Below are 25,308 nucleotides of genomic sequence, written 5' to 3'. Positions count from 1 at the left end.
TTTAGGGTCGTCGGTATTGTACCGAGGCTTCGGATTATGCAAATGAAATTTTTTGGCTTTCTAGTGTGCTGTCACGAAGTTTTCCGCCTCCTGAGTAATGAATGCCTCGGCCATTGATGCTTCAATTCTATGTTTATTTTTACATTTTGCTCGAAACGTCTTCTGCATCCTCTCAGTTTCATAGCACCAACGATTTTGCACGCCCCCAATCTTGCCTCGATCGGGAGATGTAAAATCAAATGCTGCATTGGATTAAAGAAGCCCGATGGAAAGATCTTCTCTAACTTGCAAAGCAACTTTGGCGCCATCTTTTCCATGTCTTCTGAGGAACCAAGCTATCGTCTCCGGGAGGAAGTATTTACGAGAACCTAGAGTTAGAGTTAGCAAAATTTTTAACCCAAAAGAGAAGGGAGAGTAGAACCGAGAGTATAGAAAAGGAGTAAAAGATACTAATACCACCCAATTGACATGTGGGCCCGTAAGCCACATCATCAAAGTTAGTAAGTTTTTTCAAGTACTAGACTCAACTTCGGCCAAGGAGTTGGAAATGGGGCTACCTACAGGCAATCGTCTCTGATACCAACTTGTGACACCCTCGATTTGATCGTACACTAATCATACATGCAAATGCGTACGACCAAGCTCAAGGACTCACGAGAAGATATCACAACACAACTCTAGACGCAAAAAAACATACAAGCTTCATATTACAAGCCAGGGGCCTCGAGGGCTAGTATACAGAAGCTCGATAAACACACGAGTCAGCGGAAGCAACAAATATCTGAGTATAGACATTAAACATGGGGTGCCTTAGAGAAGGCTAGCACAAAAGATACAACGATCGAACGAGGCGAGGCCTCCTGCCTGGGAGCCTCCTAACTACTCCTGGTCTTTAGTGGCCTCCACATAGTAGTAGGCACCGTCGGGGTAGCAGTCATCGTTGGCGGGATACTCCATCTCCTCGTCTCCATCATCTGGTCGCAACAACAGATCAAGGGGACAAAGGGGGAGCAAAGCAACAATGAGTGCTCATCCAAAGTACTCGCAAGACTGACACCAGAACTATGCTAAGTATGCATCAATATCAAAGGAAGGGGTTTGTATGTGGAATAACTACAACAATGCGAGAAAGAGAGGGAAGGCCTAGTCCTATCGAAGACTAGCATCTTCAGGGGGCTTGCAGCAATAGACGAGAGTAGAACAAGGTAGCACATTTAATAGTCATATTGTTGCAGCAATATTAATATGAGGTCGCGTCCAGAGATTCTTCCTCGACTCCTTGCGAGGAAGCAATCCCGGAGCAAACATTCCAGTTAAGTAACCGTTGTAGTTGTATAAGGTCAGGGCACAACTCCAAGTCGTCCTGTAACCGTGGACACGGCTATCCGAATTGTTAATTTTCATCCCTGTAGGGGTGTACCAAGTTTCCCGTCACGCTCGATAAACTCTGAACGGACACACTTTCCTGGGTCATGCCCAACCATGGAACATCGGCACGTCGCAACCCCACCTAGACTCAACAACACTAGTAGAAAAGAGGGCTTTGGTCCAGGTCCTGAAATCCTATTAGTCCCGGTTCACATACGAACCGGGACCTATGATGACATTGGTCCCAGTTCGTGAGGCCAGGGCACCGGCCGGGCATCATGGGCCATTGGTCCCGGTTTGTCTCACCCCTTTTGTCTCGGTTCTAGTCAAGAACCGGGGCTAATAGGCCGGCAACCGTTCGTATCCCCTTTAGTCCCGGGTGGTGGATCAAACCGGGACTAAGGTGTGGTGGCGGGCGTTCGTACAACCGTTCATATCCTCCTTTAGTCCCGGTTGGTGGATCAAACCGGAGTGGCAGCCCTTTGAATCATTCCTTTAGTGCCGGTTTGTCGTCCAACCCGGGACTAAAGGTCCAAACGGTTCGCCCTCCCGTGTCGTTTCCAGCGATGAAAACTGCAACTGAAGCAGAGTTTATCGCCATTCTCTGTTCTTCTCCTCTAGCGCTCTCCTCTGTTCTTCTTCTTCCTCTCATCTTCCCCTCTCTTCTTCCATTCTTCTTCCACCATGACATATGAAACTGGAATGGTGTGCGCACATGGACGACCGAACTCAGGGTCGGGTACACGAATGAGAGCACGACTGTGCCAAATTTTCTTAGACGGTTCCAGGCGTGGGTTTGTTGGGGAACATTGCATGGGAAACAAAAAATTTCCTACGCACACGAAGACCTATCATGGTGATGTCCATCTATGAGAGGAGATTAGATCCACATACCCTTATAGATAGCTAAACGGGAAGCGTTAAGAAACGCGGTTGATGTAGTGGTACAGCTTCGTGATTCAAATCACTGTCGTCCCACCACCCGTTCTGATCTAGCGCCGAACGGACGTCACCTCCGCGTTCAGCACACGTAAAGCTCGATGACGATCTTGGCCTTCTTGATCTAGAAAGAGAGATGAAGAAGTAGATGAGTTCTCCGACAGCATGACAACGCGCCGGTGGTGGTGATGATCTACTCCCGCAGGGCTCCGCCCGAGCTCCGCAGAAATCCCATCTAGAGGACGAACTACGTGGTATAGGTTTGAGTTGCACGTGACAAAAGTTGTGTCTCAAAAGCCCTAAAACCACCAATATATATAGGAGGAGGGGAGGGGCTAGCCTTGGGGCTCAAGGGAGCCCCAAGGGTGCCGGCCAAAGGGAGGAGGTGGACTCTGATACGTCTCCATCGTATCTACTTTTCCAAACTCTTTTGCCCTTGTTTTGGACTCTAATTTGCATGATTTGAACGGAACTAACCCAGACTGACGCTGTTTTCAGCAGAATTGCCATGGTGTAGTTTTTGTGCAGAAATGAAAGTTCTCGGAACGTCCTGAAAATTTACGGAGAATATTTCTGGAAATTATGAAAAATACCTGCACAAAGATCCACTAGAGGGGACGGGCCAGTGGGCTACAAGTCCTGTCGCCGCGGCCTCCCCCCTGGCCACGGCGACCAGGCTTGTGGGGCCCACGTGGCTCTGCCACCCCCAATTCCAGCACTATTTATTCCCTTTCATCCCGGAAAAAATCAAGAGAGAAGATTTCATCGCATTTCACGATCCAGAGGCGCCGCCACGTCCCGTTCTTGCCCTGGAGGGCAGATTTGGAGTCCGTTTTGGGCTCCAGATCAAGGAGATCGTCGCCATCGTCATCATCAACCTTCTCCCCTCTCCAATTCCATGAAGCTCTTCATCGTTCCTGAGTAATCTATTCGTAGGCTCGCTGGGCGGTGATGAGTAGGATGAGATCTATCATGTAATCGAGTTAGTTTTGACGGGGATTGATCCCTAGTATCCACTATGTTCTGAGATTGATGTTGCTACTACTTTGCCATGCTTAATGCTTGTCACTAGGGCCCGAGTGCCATGATTTCAGATCTGAAATTATTATGTTGTCACCAATATATGTGTGTTTTAGACCCGATCTTGCAAGTTGTAGTTACCTACTATGTGTTATGATCCGGCAACCCCGGAGTGACAAGAACCGGAACCACTCCCGGTGATGACCATAGTTTGAGGAGTTCATGTGTTCACCAAGTGCTAATGCGTTCGTCCGATTCTTTATTAAAAGGAGAACCTTAATATCCCGTAGTATCCATTTGGACCCCGCTGCCACGGGAGGGATGGACAATAGATGTCATGCAAGTTCTTTTCCCTAAGCACGTATGACTACACACGGAATGCATGCCTACATCACATTGACGAATAGGAGCTAGCCACTTATCTCTCCGTGTTATAACTGTTGCATGATGAATGTCATCCAACAAATCACCGATCCATTGCCTACGAGTTTGTCCCACTACTGCTGCTGTTACTTGCTTTGTCCTGCTGCTGCTGCTCTTACTACTGTGGCTGCTACTGTTACTTGCTGCTACTTTTACTTGCTTTGTCCTGCTGCTGCTGCCACTACTGTTGCTACTACTGTTACTTGCTACTGCTGCTACTTGCTACTGCTGTCACTACTGATGTTCCTTGCCACTGCTATTACTCGTTACATTGCTGCTACCTGCTACAATACTATTCTGGCGCCATTGATACTTCAGTTAGGAATAGTCTGCCTTGTCAACAGATCTTTCCTAGCACCGTTGCTATCATACTACTTTGTTGCTTATATCCTGCTTGCAGATACTAATCTTTCAGGTGTGGTTGAGCCGACACCTCAACTGCTAATACTGGAGAATATTCTTTCACTCACATTGTGTCGAACCAACAAATTTGGGTTGAATACTCTACCCTCGAAAACTGCCGCGATCCCACACGCTGGTGGGAAATTGCAAGACAATTGCTAATTGTTGAGCAACTGGGAGCAGCTCTATTCTGGCGTCGTTGCCGTGGAGGCATCAAGTCAGGAATAGTTGCACATCAACATCATTTTTCTGGCGCCGTTGCCGGGGAAGGATAGCTATATCCTCTGAGTCACTTGGGATTTATATCTGCTGATCACTATGAAGAATCTGAAAGATCCAAGAACTAAAGTCTTGCCCTCAACTACGAGGGGATGTAAGGAACTGTCATCTAGCTCTGCACTTGATTCACCTTCAGTTATGAGTAAGTTTGCAACACCACCTCCTGCTAGAAATCTTGATCTGTCGCATGTGCTTGATGATGCTTATGATGCTGATATGCCTGATACTGCTAGAGATGCTATGCGTGATACTGCTAGAGATGCTATGCCTGATACTGCTAGAGATGCTATGCGTGATACTGCTTTGCCTGATGATGCTAGAGATGCTATTTTGCCTGATGATGCTATGCTTGATACAGCTAGAGATACTACTTTGCCTGATATGCCACTAGGGGTATTCCTTGATGCTCATATTGCTAGAGCTACTGCCAATGCTCGTGATGCTTTTGAAACTGCCGATACTATTGAGATAGAACTTGCTTTTGCTCATGCTAGATCTAGCTCTCCTAGATATGAATTGCCTGATATACCTGAGGGTTATGTTATGGAGGGAGAGATAGCTGAGGATTTTCTTGCGTGTAAGGATGCCTATGACGCTGAGAAATTACTTCTCAAGTGGAAGGAAAAATCTGTGAAAGCTAGGATGAAATACGACCCGAAGTTTGCCACTTCACCTATCTTTATCACCGATGAGGATTATGAATTCTCTGTCGACCCAGAGATAATCTCTCTAGTCGAATCTGATCCTTTCCACGGTTATGAGTCTGAGACGGTCGTAGCCCATCTTACCAAACTACACGATATAGCCACCCTTTTCACTAGTGAGGAGAAGATCTGCTACTACTATATCCTTAAGCTGTTTCCTTTCTCTCTAAAGGATGACGCTAAAGCCTGGTTCACTTCTCTTGCTCCTGGATGTGTGAGTAGTCCCCAGGATATGGTCTATTACTTCTGTGAGAAATATTTCCCTGCCCATAAGAAGCAAGCTGCCTTGCAGGAAATATACAACTTTGCTCAACTCAAAGAAGAGAGTCTCCCACAAGCTTGGGGGAGGCTCATCCAGCTACAGAATGCTTTGCCTGATCACCCTCTTAAGAAGAACGAGATACTTGATATCTTCTATAACGGACTTACCGATGCTTCTAGAGACCACCTAGATAGTTGTGTCGGTTGTGTTTTTAGGGAACGAACTATAGAACAAGCTGAGATTCTACTCAATAACATCTTGATCAACGATAATGCTTGCACTATTCCGGAACCACCTCCTAAGACACCTCCTAAGAAAAGAGGTATTCTATTCCTCAGTCCCGAAGATATGCAAGAAGCCAAGAAATCTATGCAAGAGAAAGGTATTAAATCTGAAGATGTCAAAAATCTATCACCTATCAAAGAGATCCATGGTCTCGATAACCCGATATAGGTAGTAGAAGTAAATTCTCTACGTAGGTTTGATGAGAGTGATATTCCTTTTGATAAACCTGCTAGCCTATGCTTTGATGAATTTGACAACTTTGTTGCCAAACAACATAGTTTCAATGATTATGTTAGCACACAATTGGAACAAAGTACTCGTATGCTTAGTCATTTAAGTGCTTGTGTGGACAGAAATGTCAATGATCTGAAGCTTCTGAGTTAACATGCCTCTATGATTACTACTCAGGTAGAACAAGTACTTAAAGCTCAGAATGACTTGCTGAATGAATTAAATGACAACTCTGTCAGAGTCATTACTAGAGGAGGCAAAATGACTCAGGAACCTTTGTATCCTGAAGGCCATCCTAATAGAATTGATCAAGATTCTCAAGGAATTAATGCTGATACACCCAGTCAACCTAAGAAGAAGAAGAAGGCTGATAGAAACCTACATGTCAGTTCACCAAATACTATCACACCTGAAGAACCAAATGATATCTCTGCGTGTGATGCAGAAACACAATCTGGTGATGAACATGAACTTGGTGACAATATGGACAGCGATGTTCATAATAATGCTCAACCTAGCAATGATGAGGATGTGGAGATTGAACCTACGATTAATCCTGATAGCCCACAACCTAAGAGATACGATAAGAATGACTTCACTGCTAGAAAGCATGGTAAAGAAAGGGGGCCATGGGTTCAGAGACCCATGCCCTTTCCTCCTAAGCCATCCAAGAAAAAGGATGATGAGGATTTTGAGCGCTTTATTGAAATGTTGAGACCCGTCTTTCTGCAGATGCGGTTAATTGATATGCTCAAAATGTCTCCATATGCCAAGTACATGAAAGATATCGTGACCAATAAACGGAAGATACCAGATCTTGAGATCTCCACCATGCTTGCCAATTACATTTTCAAAGGTGGAACTCCTAAGAAACTTGGTGATCCCGGAGTTCCCACTATACCTTGCTCCATTAAAGGAAACTACGTAAGAACTGCCTTATGTGACCTTGGAGCCGGTGTTAGTGTTATGCCTCTCTCTCTTTATCGTAGACTTGAACTGGATAAGTTGACACCCACTAAAATTTCTCTGCAAATGGCCGACAAATCAACTGCTTTCCCTGTCGGCATTTGCGAGGATGTGCCTGTTGTGGTTGCTAACACCACTATCTTAACAGACTTTGTTATCTTGGATATTCCCGAGGACGATGCCATGGCTATCATCCTCGGAAGACCCTTTTTAAACACTGCAGGGGATGTTATAGATTGCAACAAAGGCAATGTCACTTTCCATGTCAACGGTAATGAGCATACAGTGCACTTTCCGAAGAAACGATATCGAGTACATTGCATCAATGCTATCGAAAAAACTGCATCGATTCTTATTGGGAGCTTTGAATGCCCCATTCCTCGTGTTAAGATGAAGTATGATTTGCTTGTTGGGGAGATACATATCCCCATTGAGGTGACTTAGTGGCTATTCGACAATTCTCCATTTCCTTTTCCGATTCGAAAAAGTTTTGTCATAAGGATTTGATCAACCCCATTGACGGATTTCTTTCGATGACCATGAAATGGATGAATCAAGGAGTCACATACCTCTGTTTTAAGCTTTCACTTTCTGTTGCTTATAAGAAAAATGATAGTTTTAGTTTAGTTTTTCCTGTTTTCTGTTTTAGCGTCCCGGAGAAAAGTACCCCAAAAATAAAAGTTCTCCGATGGTCCTAAAAATCAAATATGATTTTTTCTGGATTTTTTGAAAAATACTAGGACTGAGAGCTGGCCTGGGGGCCACACCAGTGGGCCACAAGCCGTGTCACCGCGACCACCAAGCTTGTGGAGCCTACAGGCCCCCCTCCACTCATTCCAGCTCCCATCCTCTTCTTCTACCTCCAGAAAAAATCGTTTCGCAGCTCAAACCCGTGTTCTTGCTCATTTGGCTGTGATTTTCGATCTCCTTGCTCAAAGCACCATTCTCTGAACCGTTTTGGGGAAATTACTCCTTGGTAAGTGACTCCTCCATTGGTCCAATTAGTTTCTACTCTAGTGCTTTATCCTTCGCGTATTCTTGCTACCTTGGTGACCCTGTTCTTGAGCTTGAAATGTTGATTTTAGCTGGTCCCAAGTAGTTTTAGCGCGTGATACGGTCTCTAGGCATTAGTAGGAGTAGTTGCTACAAGGTGTGGTTGGTCTTTATTCACTTTTCTCTTGAACTTCAAAAATTTCAGCAAAAAGAAATTATGTTCAGGAGGAAGTTTCATGGTGGTTCCTCAAGTAAGAAGGGTCCCCATCTTTCTATTCGGGAGCCCGATCCTTATCAACTAAGGGACTCACCGGTACAACCATGTGAATGGCCTTCCGATGAGTTCATGATCGAAGGAGGCTTCAAGGATGAGTTTGATACACTTGTCCGCAATGCCGGGTTTGAAGAATTCCTCTCAGATAAATGTGAACAGTATGCTATGCTCATTGCCTCTTTTGTGCGTAGATTTAAATTTTTTAGTTGGCCGTGACTCATCCATACTGTTTGATCTGTATGATAAATCCTACACCATGGATTTGGAGGATTTCAATAGGATTTGCAAGATACCCGATGGGGGTAGTCTTAATGATCCTGCTAAGTCTTCGGTTAGAGATTTTGTCTCTAGTATAACTGTTATAGAAACTCGAGACATCACGCAAGCTACCATAGGAATCATTCATTTCCCTGGCTTGCACTACTTTGCCCTCTTCATAGGTAGATGCATTAACGGCAAGGTTGAACATTGTCACCTATGCGCATCCAACCTTAGTATCCTTAAGAGCGCAGTGACGGGTGACAAAAGCTTCAACATGGGAGCTATTATAGCAAGGAGGCTGAATAAGAATGCTATTGATGGGGATTTCTTTGGCGGGATCTATGCCACTCGCATAGCAAATTTTCTTGGAGTACCCATCCGCACAGGAGATCCCCCGCTCCATACAACTTTCCTTGACCGCGTCGCTATGACACGCTACTAGTTCCTTGAGAGGGATGATGAATCCCTCCTATACCGATTGATATTTAACCGGCATCGTGTTTTCCATATTACCCTTCCTGCTCCTGCTTTCTTTGACTTTCAGGTAAAACAGAGATATTACATAACCAGAGAAGAGGCAGAGGATTATGAGAGGGAGGCGAAGGCTGCTCGTCTCCGTGAGGCAGCTATTCAGGCAGTGGCTGCAGCGCTCCCGTATAACCCCGATTATGATTTTGGGTTTCGCCAGGACCGTCCTTGGGAGTAGACCAAGTTAGGCCAAAAGCCTAAGCTTGGGGAGTACGTGTTTGCACCAACTTTACATTCATGCTTATGCTTTCACTTTGTTAGTCGGTGTTTACACTTTGCCACTGTATTATCCATGCAAGTTTATTTTTGTTTTCTTGTTTTGTGTCCTTTTGAGAAAACCCAAAAAGATTTTCCTTTCTTCTTTTGCTTGTTGGGAGCTTTCCCGTGTAAATAGTTTTATTTTTCTTTGAGTCGAGGTAGAAGACCATGGTTACAATGTTTAGTGGCTCTCGCATGCATACCTGTTCATTTGTTAAAGAGCCATATTACTTTGTCTTCTCCTTTGTGTTTGCCTGCAGATTCAGCTTAGTCCAATGCACGAGCACTCTTATTATTGTTCACATCGTTCGATCGTGCAAGTGAAAGGCAATAATGATGATATATGATGAAGTGACTGAGACTGGAAAAGCTGGTATGAACTCTATCTATTTTGTTTTTGTAAATATGACTAGATTGTCGTCCCAGATTCAGCTTTGTTGAGAGAGAACCATGTTTGTAATGACAACTTAGAAATCATAGTTTCTGATGCCATGCTTACTTAGCTAGGAGCTTATAATGGTTTGTCTTGGTTGCCCACATGAATGTTGAGATGACTATGATGTAGTATGATAGGATGGTATCCTCCTTTGAATGTTTCAAGTGGCTTGACTTGGCGCATGTTCACACATGTAGTTGAAACAAAATCAACATAACCTCTATGATGTTCATGTTCATGGTGATTTATGTCCTACCCATGCTTGCACTCAATGTTAGTTAATCTCAATGCATTTTGATGACCGTTGTTGCTCTCTAGTTGGTCGCTTCCCAGTCTTTTGCTAGCCTTCACTTGTACTAAGTGGGAATACTGCTTGTGCATCCACTTCCATAAACCCAAACTTGTTCCATATGAGTCCACCATACCTACCTATGTGCGGTATCTACCTGCCGTTCCAAGTAAATTTGCATGTGCCATTCTCTAAATCTTCAAGAAATAATCTGTTTTGCATGCTTGAACCGCTCATGTGGTGTCAGGGGGCTATTGGTATCTTCCATGCTAGGCATGTTATCCTCGATATGTGTTTATTCACTATCATTCACGAGAAAGGGGCAAGTAATTGGAATGCCCAGTTCCACGCTTAAATCGAAAACATAACTGTAAAACAAGACTCCCCCCGGATTGATGTTAGTATGGACGGTACCCGAGGATTCGGCTAGCCGTGGAGTGTGATTGATTAGTGGTGGGGGAGTTAAAACTTTACTTTTCTGTTTGGGAACCGCCTATAGCATGAGTAGTATGGAAGATATTGAGAACTCTTGGTCATTGCGTTGACAATGAAAGCATGCCACCCAAAATTATTATCTCTGTTTTCAAAGCTTGAGCTCTGGCACATCTGCAAATCAATGCTTCCCTCTGCGAAGGGCCTGTCTATTTATTTTCCTGTTGAGTCATCCTCTTCTTATATAAGCACCAATTAGAGTGCACCTCTGTCATTTTTATGCTTTGCTTTTGATTGATATTGAGTATGACCATGACTAGATCTTCATTGCTATGAATTACAATGTTTAGTCAGCCCTTGATCTTTGAAAGTGCTCTGGATTTATGTTTTGCGGTCTCAGAAAGAGCTAGCGAGATACCACCTATTCATATTGCTTCATGCTTGTTTTGATTGAATTGTTGGTATTTGAAACTCATTATTATTTGCTCGCTAGCTGATTATGCCATTGATATTAGTTTACCGTGAGACCTTTGTGTCACTTGCTTATGTGGTTAACTTGTGATCTTGCTGAAATTCTGGTTATGAGTTAGACATAGTTGCAACAACAAGATCAAACAGAGTTTGTCAAAGTTTTTCTTTCTCTTTCAGTTTGTCAACTGAATTGTTTGAGGACAAGCAAGGTTTTAAGCTTGGAGGAGTTGATACGTCTCCATCGTATCTACTTTTCCAAACTCTTTTGCCCTTGTTTTGGACTCTAATTTGCATGATTTGAATGGAACTAACCCGGACTGACGCTGTTTTCAACAGAATTGCCATGGTGTTGTTTTTGTGCAGAAATGAAAGTTCTCGAAACATCCTAAAAATTTACGGAGAATATTTCTGGAAAATATGAAAAATACCTGCGCAAAGATCCACCAGAGGGGACGGGCCAGTGGGCCACAAGCCCTGTCACCGCGGCCTCCCCCTGGCCGCGGAGACCAGGCTTCTGGGGCCCACGTGGCTCTGCCGCCCCCAATTCCAGCGCTATTTATTCCCTTTTGTCCCGAAAAAAATCAAGAGAGAAGATTTCATCGCGTTTCATGATCCAGAGGCGCCGCCACATCCCGTTCTTGCCCTGGAGGGAAGATCTGGAGTCAGTTTTGGGCTCCGGATCAAGGAGATCGTCGCCATCGTCATCATCAACCTTCTTCCCTCTCCAATTCCATGAAGCTCTTCATCGTTCGTGAGTAATCTATTCATAGGCTCGCTGGGCGGTGATGACTAGGATGAGATCTATCATGTAATCGAGTTAGTTTTGACAGGGATTGATCCCTAGTATCCACTCTGTTCTGAGATTGATGTTGCTACTACTTTGCCATGCTTAATGCTTGTCACTAGGCGGGTGTCGTTTCCAGCGATGAAAACTGCAACTGAAGCAGAGTTTATCGCCATTCTCTGTTCTTCCCCTCTAGCGCTCTCCTCTGTTCTTCTTCTTCCTCTCATCTTCCCCTCTCTTCTTCCATTCTTCTTCCACCATGACATATGAAACCGGAATGGTGTGCGCACATGGACGACCGAACTCAGGGTCGGGTACACGAACGAGAGCACGACTGTGCCAAATTCTCTTAGACGGTTCCAGGCGTGGGTTTGTTGGGGAACGTTGCATGGGAAACAAAAAATTTCCTACGCACACGAAGACCTATCATGGTGATGTCCATCTATGAGAGGAGATTAGATCCACATACCCTTATAGATCGCTAAACGGGAAGCGTTAAGAAACGCGGTTGATGTAGTGGTACAGCTTCATGATTCAAATCACCGTCGTCCCACCACCCGTTCCGATCTAGCGCCGAACGAACGTCACCTCCGTGTTCAGCACACGTACAACTCGATGACGATCTTGGCCTTCTTGATCCAGAAAGAGAGACGAAGAAGTAGATGAGTTCTCCGAAAGCGTGCCGGCGCGCCAGTGGTGGTGATGATCTACTCCTGCAGGGCTCCGCCCGAGCTCCGCAGAAATCCGATCTAGAGGACGAACTACGTGGTATAGGTTTGAGTTGCACGTGACAAAAGTTGTGTCTCAAAAGCCCTAAAACCACCAATATATATAGGAGGAGGGGAGGGGCTACCATTGGGGCTCAAGGGAGCCCCAAGGGTGCCAGCCAAAGGGAGGAGGTGGACTCTGATACGTCTCCATCGGATGTACTTTTCCAAACTCTTTTGCCCTTGTTTTGGACTCTAATTTGCATGATTTGAATGGAACTAACCCGGACTGACGCTGTTTTCAGCACAATCGCCATGGTGTTGTTTTTGTGCAGAAATGAAATTTCTTGGAACGTCGTGAAAATTTACGGAGAATATTTCTGGAAAATATGAAAAATACCTACGCAAAGATCCACTGGAGGGGACGGGCCAGTGGGCTACAAGCCTTGTCGCCGCGGCCTCCCCCCTGGCCGCGGTGACCAGGCTTGTGGGGCCCACGTGGCTCTGCCGCCCCCAATTCCAGGGCTATTTATTCCCTTTCATGCCGGAAAAAATCAAGAGAGAAGATTTCATCGCGTTTCACGATCCAGAGGCGCCGCCACATCCCGTTCTTGCCCCGGAGGGCAGTTTTGGAGTCTGTTTTGGGCTCCGGATCAAGGAGATCGTCGCCATCGTCATCATCAACCCTCTCCCCTCTCCAGTTCCATGAAGCTCTTCATTGTTTGTGAGTAATCTATTCATAGGCTCGCTGGGCGGTGATGAGTAGGATGAGATCTATCATGTAATCGAGTTAGTTTTGACGGGGATTGATCCCTAGTATCCTGTATGTTCTGAGATTGATGTTGCTACTACTTTTCCATGCTTAATGCTTGTCACTAGGGCCCGAGTGCCATGATTTCAGATCTGAAATTATTATGTTGTCACCAATATATGTGTGTTTTAGATCAGATCTTGCAAGTTGTAGTTACCTACTATGTGTTATGATCCGGCAACCCCGGAGTGACAATAACCGGAACCACTCCCGGTGATGACTATAGTTTGAGGAGTTCATGTGTTCACCAAGTGCTAATGCGTTCGTCCGATTCTTTATTAAAAGGAGAACCTTAATATCCCGTAGTATCCATTTGGACCCCGCTGCCATGGGAGGGATGGACAATAGATATCATGCAAGTTCTTTTTCCTAAGCACATATGACTACACACGGAATGCATGCCTACATCACATTGACGAATAGGAGCTAGCCACTTATCTCTCCGTGTTATAACTGTTGCATGATGAATGTCATCCAACAAATCACCGATCCATTGCCTACGAGTTTGTCCCACTGCTGCTGCTGTTACTTGCTTTGTCCTGCTGCTACTGCTGTTACTACTGTTGCTGCTACTATTACTTGCTTTGTCCTGCTACTGCTGCCACTACTGTTGCTACTACTGTTACTTGCTACTGCTGCTACTTGCTACTGCTGTCACTACTGCTGTTCCTTGCCATTGCTATTACTCGTTACAGTGCTGCTACCTGCTACAATACTTTTCTGGTGCCATTGATACTTCTGTTAGGAATAGTCTGCCTTGTCAACAGATCTTTCCTAGCACCGTTGCTATCATACTACTTTACTGCTTATATCCTGCTTGCAGATACTAATCTTTCAGGTGTGGTTGAGCCGACACCTGAACTACTAATACTGGAGAATATTCTTTCACTCCCATCGTGTCGAACCAACAAATTTGGGTTGAATACTCTACCCTCGGAAACTGCCGCGATCCCACACGCTGGTGGGCCATTGCAAGACAATTGCTAATTGTTGAGCAAGTGGGAGCAACTCTTTTCTGGCGTCGTTGCCGTGGAGGCATCAAGTCAGGAATAGTTGCACGTCAACAGACTCCCACCCCAATTCGGTTTGGGGGAAGGAGTCCACTCCTTGCTTTCCACCTCCCTCTTTCCTTTTTTCTCTTTCCTTTGGTATTTTTCCCTTCTGGCGCCATAGCCCTCTTGGACTGGCCTCTTCATGACCCACAAGTGTAGGGGATCTATCATAGTCCTTTCGATAAGTAAGTGTGTCGAACCCAACGAGGATCAGAAGGAACTAACAAGTGGTTTCCAGCAAGGTATTCTCTGCATGCACTGAAATTGTCGGTAACACATAGTTGTGTGATAAGATGATTCGTGGCAAGTAGCAAGTAACAATAGTAACAAAGGTTCAGCAGGATGGCCCAATCTCTTTTCTAGAAAGGGACAAGCCTGGAAAAACTCTTATATCAGCTGAAACGCTCTCGATGACACATGGGAATTTCTGTCAAGCTAGTTTTCATCATGTTCATATGATTCCCGTTCGCTACTTTGATAGTTTGATATGTGAGTGGACCGGTGCTTGGGTGCTGCCCTTACTTGGACAAACATCCCACTTATGATTAACCCCTCTCGCAAGCATCTGCAACTACGAAAGAAGAATTAAGACAAAGTCTAACCATAGCATTAAACTAGTGGATCCAAATCAGCCCCTTACGAAGCAACACATAAACTAGTGTATAAGCTTCTGTCACTCTAGCAACCCATCATCTACTTATTACTTCCCAATGTATTCCTCTAGGCCCAAATAATGGTGAAGTGTCATGTAGTCGACGTTCACATAATACCACTAGAGGAAAGACAACATACAACGCATCAAAATATCGAACGAATACCAAATTCACATGACTACTTATAGCAAGACTTATCCCATGTCCTCAGGAACAAAAGTGACTACTCACAAAGCATAATTATGTTCATGACCAGAGTGGTATTGAATAGCATTAGAGATCTGAACATATGATCTTCCATCGAGTAATCCAACTAGCATCAACTATAAAGAGTAATTAACACTACTAGCAACCTTACAAGTACCTATCGGAGTCGAGAGACGGAGGTTGGTTACAAGAGATGAACTAGGGTTTGGAGATGAGATAGTGCTGATGAAGATGTTGATGGAGATGAGTCCCCTCCGGTGAGAGGACTGTTGGTGATGACGATGGTGATGATTTCCCCCTCCGGGAGGGATGTTTCCCCGGCAGGACGGCCCTGCCGGAGCTCTAGATTGGTTCTGCTCAAGTTCCGCCTCGTGGCGGCGGCAATTCCTCCGAAATCCTCTCCCTTTATTTGTTTTGGGACGAAACCCTCCTTATAGCAAAAGATGGGAGCCAGAGGGGCAACAGGGGGCCCACAAGCCACCCAGGCGCGGGCAGGGGGGTAGGCCACGCTTGGCAGGCTTGTGGCTTCCTGGTGGCTCCCCTCCGGTACTTCTTCCGCCCAGTATTTTTTATAAAATCCAAAATAATTCCTCGTTGATTTTCACGGCTTTTGGAGTTGCGCAGAATAGGTGTCTCAAACTTGCTCCTTTTTCAGACCAGAATTCCACCTGCCGACATTCTCCCTCTTCATGTAAACCTTATAAAATAAGAGAGAAAAGGCATAAGTATTGTACCGTAAAGTGTAATAACAGCCCATAAAGCGATAAATATCAACATAAAAGCATGATGCAAAATGGACGTATCAACTTCCCCAAGCTTAGACCTCGCTTGTCCTCAAGCGGAAGCCGAGATCAATAAATATGCCCACATGTTTAGAGATAGAGGTGTCAATAAACCAAAATACGGACATGCAGGCATCATGATCATAATTAGAACATCAATATCGTCATATAATATCTTATGCTAAAGTGACAATTCCTTCACAAAGTAAAGTATGGATAAAGAACCTTATTGAGAATTAACAACCAATAGCCTTTAGTCATTGAAGCAATTGCAATTTATCATAACATCGGAAAGAGTCAAATAAGAGCTTGTAAAGCAAATCCACACACTCAAGCATCCTTTTGTCTTCTACAATTGCTAAACTCACGTGGTACTCATGAGATCAAAGTTTCAGTTGGACACAGAGAAAGATAGGGGCTTATAGTTTCGCCTCCCAACTACTTACCTCAAGGGTAATGTCAACAATAATAATTCATGAATACTTACTTCCAAGTTGACATATGAATATAGATCTTTCCCTAGCACATGACGTTATCCAAGATAAAGGCAAAATAAGGAATTGGTGTCGATCACCATGACTCTTTTAAGGACAAAAAGTAAAGGTACAAGATAGGCCCTTCGCAGAGGGAAGCAGAGGTTGTCATGCGCTTTTGAGGTTTGGATGTGTGACCTCTTAGTGTGAAGGAACGTCACTTTATATTGCCTCCTGTGATGAAGAACTTTATTATGCAGTCTGTCGCTTTTATGTCTTCCTCATCACATGTTCGTACAAAACTTATTTTCCACACACTAATATATCATACTGCTGCTGGCTACTGAAAAGGATCGAGATGGACCTAGAGGGGGGGGGGGTGAATAGGTACAGTTCCAAAATTTAATAATTACTTAGCAATTTTAGGCAAAAGTGCGGAATATGAGTGTAGGCCTAATAATTTCTACGACAAGGAGTAAGCTATTTAGAGTGAAGTAAGACAAGCAGTAAACAATAATCAAATACAAGTACGTAATAAGGATTAACACAAGTAGAGAGTTAGGGTTAGGAATAACCGAAACTCCAAGAGAGACAAGGATGTATCCCGATGTTCACTTCCTTGGAGGGAAGCTACGTCACTGTTAGAGGGGCGGATGTTACCACGAGGGCACACCAACGCCGCGAAGGCTCACCCTATTCTCCCTTTGAGATAACTCCACGAAGGAGTTTCTCAACCACTAGTGGTAAGCCTTGAGATGGCTTCCAAACCTTCACAAACTTTCCGGGGGAAATCACGATGGTTTGATTCCTCTCTGAAGAGTCCTACCGCCTAGGAGTCTCCAACCTCCAAGAGTAACAAGATCACGGGGATTGCTCAAAACTTGCTCAAATCACAAATCACTTTGGTGGGAAGGAGGAGAGGGAGACGATCTATCTTTTGATTGGAACAACACTCAAAGGGACTCACAAATGCTCTTGGGATCTAAGATTTGGTGTAGACAAGAGTGAGTGAGAAGAAAGGTGTTCTTGGATGTATTCTAGCTGTGTTGAACACCCTCTCACGAAGTGGGTGAGGGGTATATATAGTGGGGAGTGTAAAACAGCCGTTGGGGACACTTTACGTCACACAGGGTCCGGACGTCCGGCAGTTCTCAGAAGTCCGGGCGTCCGCAAGGGGTCGGACGTCCGACAGGGGTCGGTCGTCCGAGGGCTGTAGCTATGACTGGAAACACTGTGAATTGAACAACGACCGAACGTCCAGAGAAGGCCGGAAATTCGAGTTATTCGACTCAACTTCTTCTGGTGGGAGGTTCCAGATTTCCGAAAGGAGACGGACGTCCAGCCCTCGGACGTCCGGAGGGAGCCGGAAATCCGAGTTATAGAGCTCATGTTCTTCTGGTGCAGGGCTCCGGATTTCCGAAGCTGGTCGGACGTCCGACCCTCGGATGTCCGGAGGGAGCCGGAAATCCGAGTTATATGACTCAAATACTTCTGGTGGAGGGCTGCGGATTTCCGAAGCCTGCCGGTCGTCCGGCCCTCGGACGCCCGGAGGGAGCCGGAAGTCCGAGGCAATAGACCTGTTTTGAGATAGGAACAGAGTAGAGAATATGTGGTATTGGGTAGGATAGTGAAGAAGTGGTATGAGCAAGTTTATCGCAAAACCTGTGATCCCCTCTTAATAGTGCGGGATCCCTATACTCAATAATAGTAAACTCAAAAGGGTAGTCTACATCATCTTTTCTCAATCCCGAGCCTTCTTGAAATATAAATCCCGATCTTCTCAGACCACCTTTGGCACATAATTCTCAATCTACTAAAGTACTTGCCATCCTGAGATACACTCAACAAATAGGATTAGTTTCCTATGTATGTGTTGTCATTAACACCAAAAGTCGATTAGGGGCATAGCATGCACGTTCAGCTACACCTATAGGGATTTCCTTGGCAAATATGCAAAGGATTCCCCCGCGGCCTTGGAGCCTTGCGTTGGTTTTCCCTTGAAGAGGAAAGGGTGATGTAGCACATCGGCGGTAAGTATTTCCCTCAGTTTGAGAACCAAGGTATCAATCCAGTAGGAGAATTGCGTCAAGTCACAAGTACCTGCACAAAAACAAAGAGCTTGCACCCAACGCTATGAAGGGGTTGTCAATCCCTTATAGATTGTTTGCAAAGTGAGAACTGAAAGCAAAAAGTAAATAGAGCAAAGTAAAAGTAAAAGCTGAGATGATAGTTGTGAATAGACCCGGGGGCCGTAGTGTTCACTAGTGGCTTCTCTCATGAAAGCAAGTAGACGGTGGGTGAACGAATTACTGTCGAGCAATTGATAGAACCGCGCAAAGTCATGACGTTATCTATGGCAATGATCATACATATAGGCATCATGTCCAAAACAAGTAGACCGATACTTTCTGCATCTACTACTATTACTCCACACGTCGAACGCTATCCAGCATGCATCTAGTGTATTGAGTTCATATGAACAGAGTAACGCCTTAAGCAAGATGACATGATGTAGATGGACAATCTCAAATCTATGATGAAAGCCCATCTTGTTACCCTTGATGACAACAACACGATGCGTGCCTTGCTGCCCCTTCTGTCACTTGGAAAGGTCACCGCACGGTATCAACCCAAAACCAAGCACTTCTCCCATTGCAAGAATCATAGATCTAGTTGGCCAAACAAAACCCAAGACTCGGAGAGACTTACAAGGATATCAAATCATGCATATAAGAAATCAACAAAGACTCAAATATAATTCATAGATAATCTGATCACAAATCCACAATTCATCGGATCTTGACAAACACACCGCCAAAGAGGATTACATCGGATAGATCTCCATGAAGATCATGGAGAACTTTGAATTGAAGATCCAAGAGAGAGAAGAAGCCATCTAGCTACTAACTTTGGACCCGTAGGTCTGAAGTAGACTACTCACGAGTCATTGGAGAGGCAATGATGTTGATGTAGAAGCCCTCCAGCTCCAAAGTCCCCTCCGGTAGGGCACCGGGAAGGGTCTCCAGATGAGGTCTCGTGGAAACGGAAGCTTGCGGCGGCGGAAAAGTGGTTTCGTGGACGCCCTCATTTTTTCTAGGATTTTAGGGAATAAATAGGCCAAAGAGCTAGGGCAGGGGAGCTCCACGGGGGCCACAAACCTGGTAGCCGCGGGCCCCCTGGCCGCGGCTACAGGGCTTATGGGCCCCTTGTGGGCCTCCTGCCTTGGCCCTCAAGTCCCCCGATCTTCTTTTGTTCTGGAAAAAATATTTCAGGGATTTTATTCCGTTTGGACTCCGTTCCAAAATCAGATATGAAAAGAGTCAAAAACACAGAAAAAACAGGAACTGGCACTTGGCACTGAATTAATAAGTTTGTCCCAAAAAAGATATAGAAGGTATATAAAACATCCAAAGTTGACAAGATAACAACATGAAACCATCAAAAATTATAGATACGTTTGAGACGTATCACATACATATTTAGGGAGCAATTTTTTATTGCTTGCACTAATGACAACTTATTTGAGGGATCTGCTTCAATCCATAGGTAGGTATGGTGGACTCTCATGGCAAAACTGGGTTGAAGGTTTATGGATGCACAAGTAGTATCTCTACTTAGTGCAGAAGTTTTAGTTGGTATGAGGTGGAATCAAGCGTCACATGCTAAGGGTTCTCTAGTCATATAACATTGTTCGGAACCAAGCAAACATAATTCATTATGTTTTCTTCCTTGTCCAACATATACTTCTAAGCATGTAATAGTTTAATGAGTGTTCACAATCATAGATGGTGCCCAAGATGATATATTTATATGCGAAACTCTCCTTCTTTATTACCTCCTATTAATTGCAACAATGACCAAGGTCTACGTTTGTTCACCCACAACAAATTTCAATCAAAATTATTTTTATATGTGAAGCCATCACTTCCCATAAGATCATTACATGATCTTTCATGCTTTTGTTCTTTGATTATTCTTTTCTTTAGATCATGGCATGAAGCAAGGCCCTTAACTAAAACACTCTTTATTATATGACTCACGAGCTCGAATACATTGGGGGTAACACAAAGCAAAACTCAAGCCTAGATCACTAAGAACTTTATTCTACTAGAGAAAAATAAACCCAAAAAGGATCGAACTAAGAAAAAGGTAAAGGCAAAAGATGTGATGGTGATACGATACCGGGGCAACTCCCCCAAGCTTGGCACAAGCCAAGGGGAGCGCCCATACCCGTACTTAATTGTCTTCCTTCGAAGGTGATGGTGGTGGAGTTGTCCTGTCTTTTGATTCCAAAAGGGCCATCAATCTTTGATTTATACTTTGGAGCTCTGTGATATGTTTCTCCAGCAAAACAACTTCGCGGGTGAGATAAGTATTACGAACACGAGTTATTTCACATAACCTCAGGAGTTCGATCAAAGATAGAGGTAAAAGGTGAAGGTAGGGTTGAAGAAAATCCTCTTCCTCGGCTTCTTCCTTGTTGAGCGCAGATTGCCCTTCGTGCGATGCCGGATTCTCCTCCTTAGTTTTGCCCTTAGTTTCTTCCAGCAGCCCTTCCTTGGCCTCCATGACCTCCATTCTTTTCAGATCAACAATTACCTCTTCATAGACTTGAGGGAGATCGTTCTCCCTGATAGATTCCTGAGACGACATCCTTGCCCTAAATCTGCGGCAGAAACAGGCTCGAAACAAAAACAGAGGATATTTGCGTGATACGAGGGTCACACCTTTCGGGAGAATATATAATGAATTTTCCCCGACCAAAAGGAGTACTCCACAATTAAATGGAGTCCAGGAGGCACACGAGGTGCCCACAAGCCACCCAGGCGCGGCCAGGGGGTAGGCCGTGCCTGGCAGGCTTGTCGCCTCCTCGTGCGCTTTCCGGACTACTTTAATTTTTTCTATTTTTCTAAAAATTCCAAAACGGAGCAAAATTGCTACTGGAAAAGTTTTGGAGTCGGTTTACTTACCGAATCACATACCTCTTCGTTTTTGGAGTCTGAAACAGGCTGATAAACATGCCTTATGTACCCCTCCGGAGTTATGGTATTAATAATATTGCTTTCAATATTTATGGGAGTACCTAAGATATAATGCTTGATTCTTTGCCCATTTACAACTCTCGTAAAATTACCTTCCGTGTTGTTGATCTTTATGGCACCGGAACGATATACTTCCTCTACAATGTAAAGACCTTCCCAATTAGAGAGAAGCTTGCCTGCAAAAAATCTTAAACGAGAATTGTATAGCAAGACATAATCACCTACATTGAACTCACGTTTTTGTATCCTTTTATCATGCCACCTCTTAACCTTTTCTTTAAACAACTTGGCATTTTCATATGCCTGAGTCCTCCATTCATCAAGTGAGCTAATCTCAAATAACCTCTTCTCACCAGCAAGTTTGAAATCAAAGTTGAGCTCTTTGATTGCCCAATAAGCCTTATGCTCTAGCTCAAGAGGTAAATGACATGCTTTACCGTAAGCCATTTTGTACGGAGACATGCCCATGGGATTCTTATAAGCAGTTCTATAAGCCCACAGTGCATCATCAAGCTTCTTAGACCAATTCTTTCTAGACCTATTGACAGTCTTTTGCAGAATTAGTTTAATCTCTCTATTACTTAGCTCTACTTGACCACTTGACTGAGGATGACAGGGAGATGCAATTCTATGGTTGACATCATACTTAGCAAGCGTTTTACGGAAAGCACCATGAATAAAATGTGAACCACCATCAGTCATTAAATATCTAGGGACTCCAAATCTAGGGAAAATAACTTCTTTAAGCATCCTAATAGAGGTGTTGTGATCAGCACTAGTAGTTGGGATAGCTTCTACCCACTTAGTAACATAATCAATAGCAACTAGGATATGAGTATACCCGTTGGACTTTAGAAAAGGTCCCATATAATCAAAACCACAAACATCAAATGGTTTAATGACAAGTGAATAATTCATAGGCATTTCCTGACGTTTACTGATATTACCTATTCTTTGACATTCATCACAAGACAAGACAAACTTACGGGCATCCTTGAAGAGAGTAGGCCAATAGAAACCGGATTGCAATACCTTGTGTGCAGTTCTATCTCCCGCATGGTTTCCTCCGTAAGACTCGGAGTGACACTTCTGTAGGATCTGTCCCTGTTCATGCTCAGGTACACAACGTCTAATAACACCATCTACTCCTTTATAAAGGCGAGGATCATCCCAAAAGTAATGTCTCAAATCAAAGAAGAATTTCTTCTTTTGCTCGTATGTGAAACTAGGTGGTATATATTGGGCAACAATATAATTTGCATAATCAGCATACCATGGTGTACTACGTGAAGCATTGATGACATTCAGTTGCTCGTCAGGAAGGCTATCATCAATAGGTTGTGGGTCATCAAGAACATTCTCCAACCTAGACAAGTTATCTGCTACGGGGTTCTCAGCACCCTTCCTATCAACAACATGCAAATCAAATTCTTGTAGCAAGAGAACCCATCTGATAAGTCTAGGTTTAGCATCTTTATTTTCCATGAGATACTTAATAGGAACATGATCAGTGTGAATAGTAACCTTGGAATCAACAATGTAAGATCTGAACTTTTCACATGCAAACATGACTGCTAAAAATTCCTTTTCAGTAGTAGCATAGTTTCTTTGGGCACTGTCTAGAGTTTTACTAGCATAATGAATAACATTCAATTTCTTATCAACTCTTTGTCCTAGAACAACACCAACATCATAATCACTAGCATCACACATAATTTCAAAAGGTAGGTTCCAATCAGGTGGTTGAACAATAGGTGCAGTTATCAAGGCCTTCTTAAGTATTTCAAAGGCTACCTCACAATCATCATCAAAAACAAAAGGAATATCGTTTTGCAAGAGATTGGTAAGAGGCCTAGAAATCTTAGAAAAGTCCTTAATGAACCTTCTATAGAAACCAACATGACCAAGAAAACTTCTTATACCTTTAATGTATGTAGGGCATGGCATTTTCTCGATCGCATCAACCTTAGCCTTATCGACTTCAATACCTTTTTCAGAAATTTTATGTCCTAAGACGATGCCTTCATTAACCATAAAGTGGCACTTCTCCCAATTCAAGACAAGGTTGGTATCTTTACATCTCTGCAAAACGCGGTCAAGGTTGCTGAGGTAATCATCAAAAGAAGACCCGTAAACAGAGAAGTCATCCATGAAAACCTCAACAATCTTTTCACAGAAGTCAGAGAATATAGCCATCATACATCTTTGAAAGGTAGCAGGTGCATTACATAAGCCAAAAGGCATACGTCTATAAGCAAAGGTACTGAAAGGGCATGTAAAAGTGGTTTTCTCCCGATCAGATTGTGCAACAGGTATTTGGGAGAAACCAGAATAACCATCTAGAAAGCAGAAGTGTGTGTGTTTAGACAATCTTTCTAGCATTTGGTCAATAAAAGGCAAAGGGTAATGATCTTTCCTAGTGGCTTTATTCAATTTCCTAAAATCAATTACCATCCTATAGCCAGTAATAATCCTCTGTGGGATCAATTCATCTTTATCATTAGGGACAACGGTAATACCTCCTTTCTTGGGGACGCAATGCACTGGACTTACCCAATCACTATGAGCAACAGGATAGATAATACCTGCTTCTAGGAGCTTTAGTATTTCTTTTCTTACTACCTCTTTCATCTTAGGATTTAATCTCCGTTGATGAACGACAACTGGTTTGGAATCTTGATCGGTTTTAATTTTGTGCTGGCATAGAGTAGGGCTAATGCCCTTAAGATCATCAAGAGTATATCCAATAGTAGCATGATGCTTCCTCAGAGTTTTCAATAATTTCTTTTCTTCATGCTCTGAAAGGCTAGCACTAATAATAACATGATATATCTCTTTTTCATCAAGAGAATCATACTTAAGAGCATCAGGTAACTATTTAAGCTTGAACACAGGATCACCCTTTGGTGGGGGTGGATCTCCAAGTAGTTCAACATGCAAATTATTCTTAAGGATATGATGTTGTTCAAAGATAACTCTATATATCTCATTCCTTTCATCCATATGCATATCATTTTCATGCTCAAGCAAGTATTGCTCTAAAGGATCAGTAGGAGGCACAACAATAGAAGCTAGGGAAATAATTTCATCCTTACTAGACAATCATTTTTCATGAGGTTGTCTACCAAACTTGGAGAAATTGAATTCATGTGACACACCTTCAAAGCCAACAGTGATAGTTTGCTTCTCACAGTCATTATGAGCATTGACAGTATTGAGGAAAGGTCTGCAAAATATGACGGGACAAAAGCTATCTTGTGTGGTAGCAAGAACGAGAAAATCAGCAGGATACTTAGTTTTACCACACAAGACTTCAACATCTCTAACAATTCCCAAAGGGCAGATAGTATCTCTATTGGCAAGCTGAATAGTGACACCAATAGGTTACATCTCGACAGGTGCAATCTCGTCTTTAATTTCATCATATAAAGATTGAGGTATTGCACTAACACTAGCACCCACGTCACATAAACTATGATAACAATGATCTTCTATCTTAACATAAACAACAGGCGTGCCAACAACATGCCATCAACATTGTCGGACAGGAGATCTTTGATAATAGCAATGCTAGGTTCAACTTTAATTTTCTCAGGGGGTGTAGGTGTTATAATTTAGCCCCTACGTATCACATTTGAAGCTTTAGAATGATCCTTTATTCTAACAAGGAAAGGTGGTTTCTCAATGTAAGCACTAGGAACAATAGGATCATTATAAGCAATGACTTTCTCTTCAAATGGATTGGGTTTAACCACATTGACTTCTATGGGAGGATGATATTTAAACCACTTCTCTTTAGGGAGATTAATATGAGCAGAAAATGGTTCACATAATGAAGCTACTATCTCAGAGTCAAGTCCATGTTTAGCGCTAAAATCACAAAAAAGTATTTGTTTCAACGAAGGATTTAACACAATCGAACTTAAGATTCATACCTAACTCATTACCTTCATCAAACATTGACTTCAGAGTTGCG

This window comes from Hordeum vulgare, chromosome 6H, assembly GCF_904849725.1.
Source record: "Hordeum vulgare subsp. vulgare chromosome 6H, MorexV3_pseudomolecules_assembly, whole genome shotgun sequence".
NCBI classification, from domain to species: Eukaryota; Viridiplantae; Streptophyta; class Magnoliopsida; order Poales; family Poaceae; genus Hordeum; species Hordeum vulgare.
Note: the sequence above shows the minus strand (reverse complement) of the source record.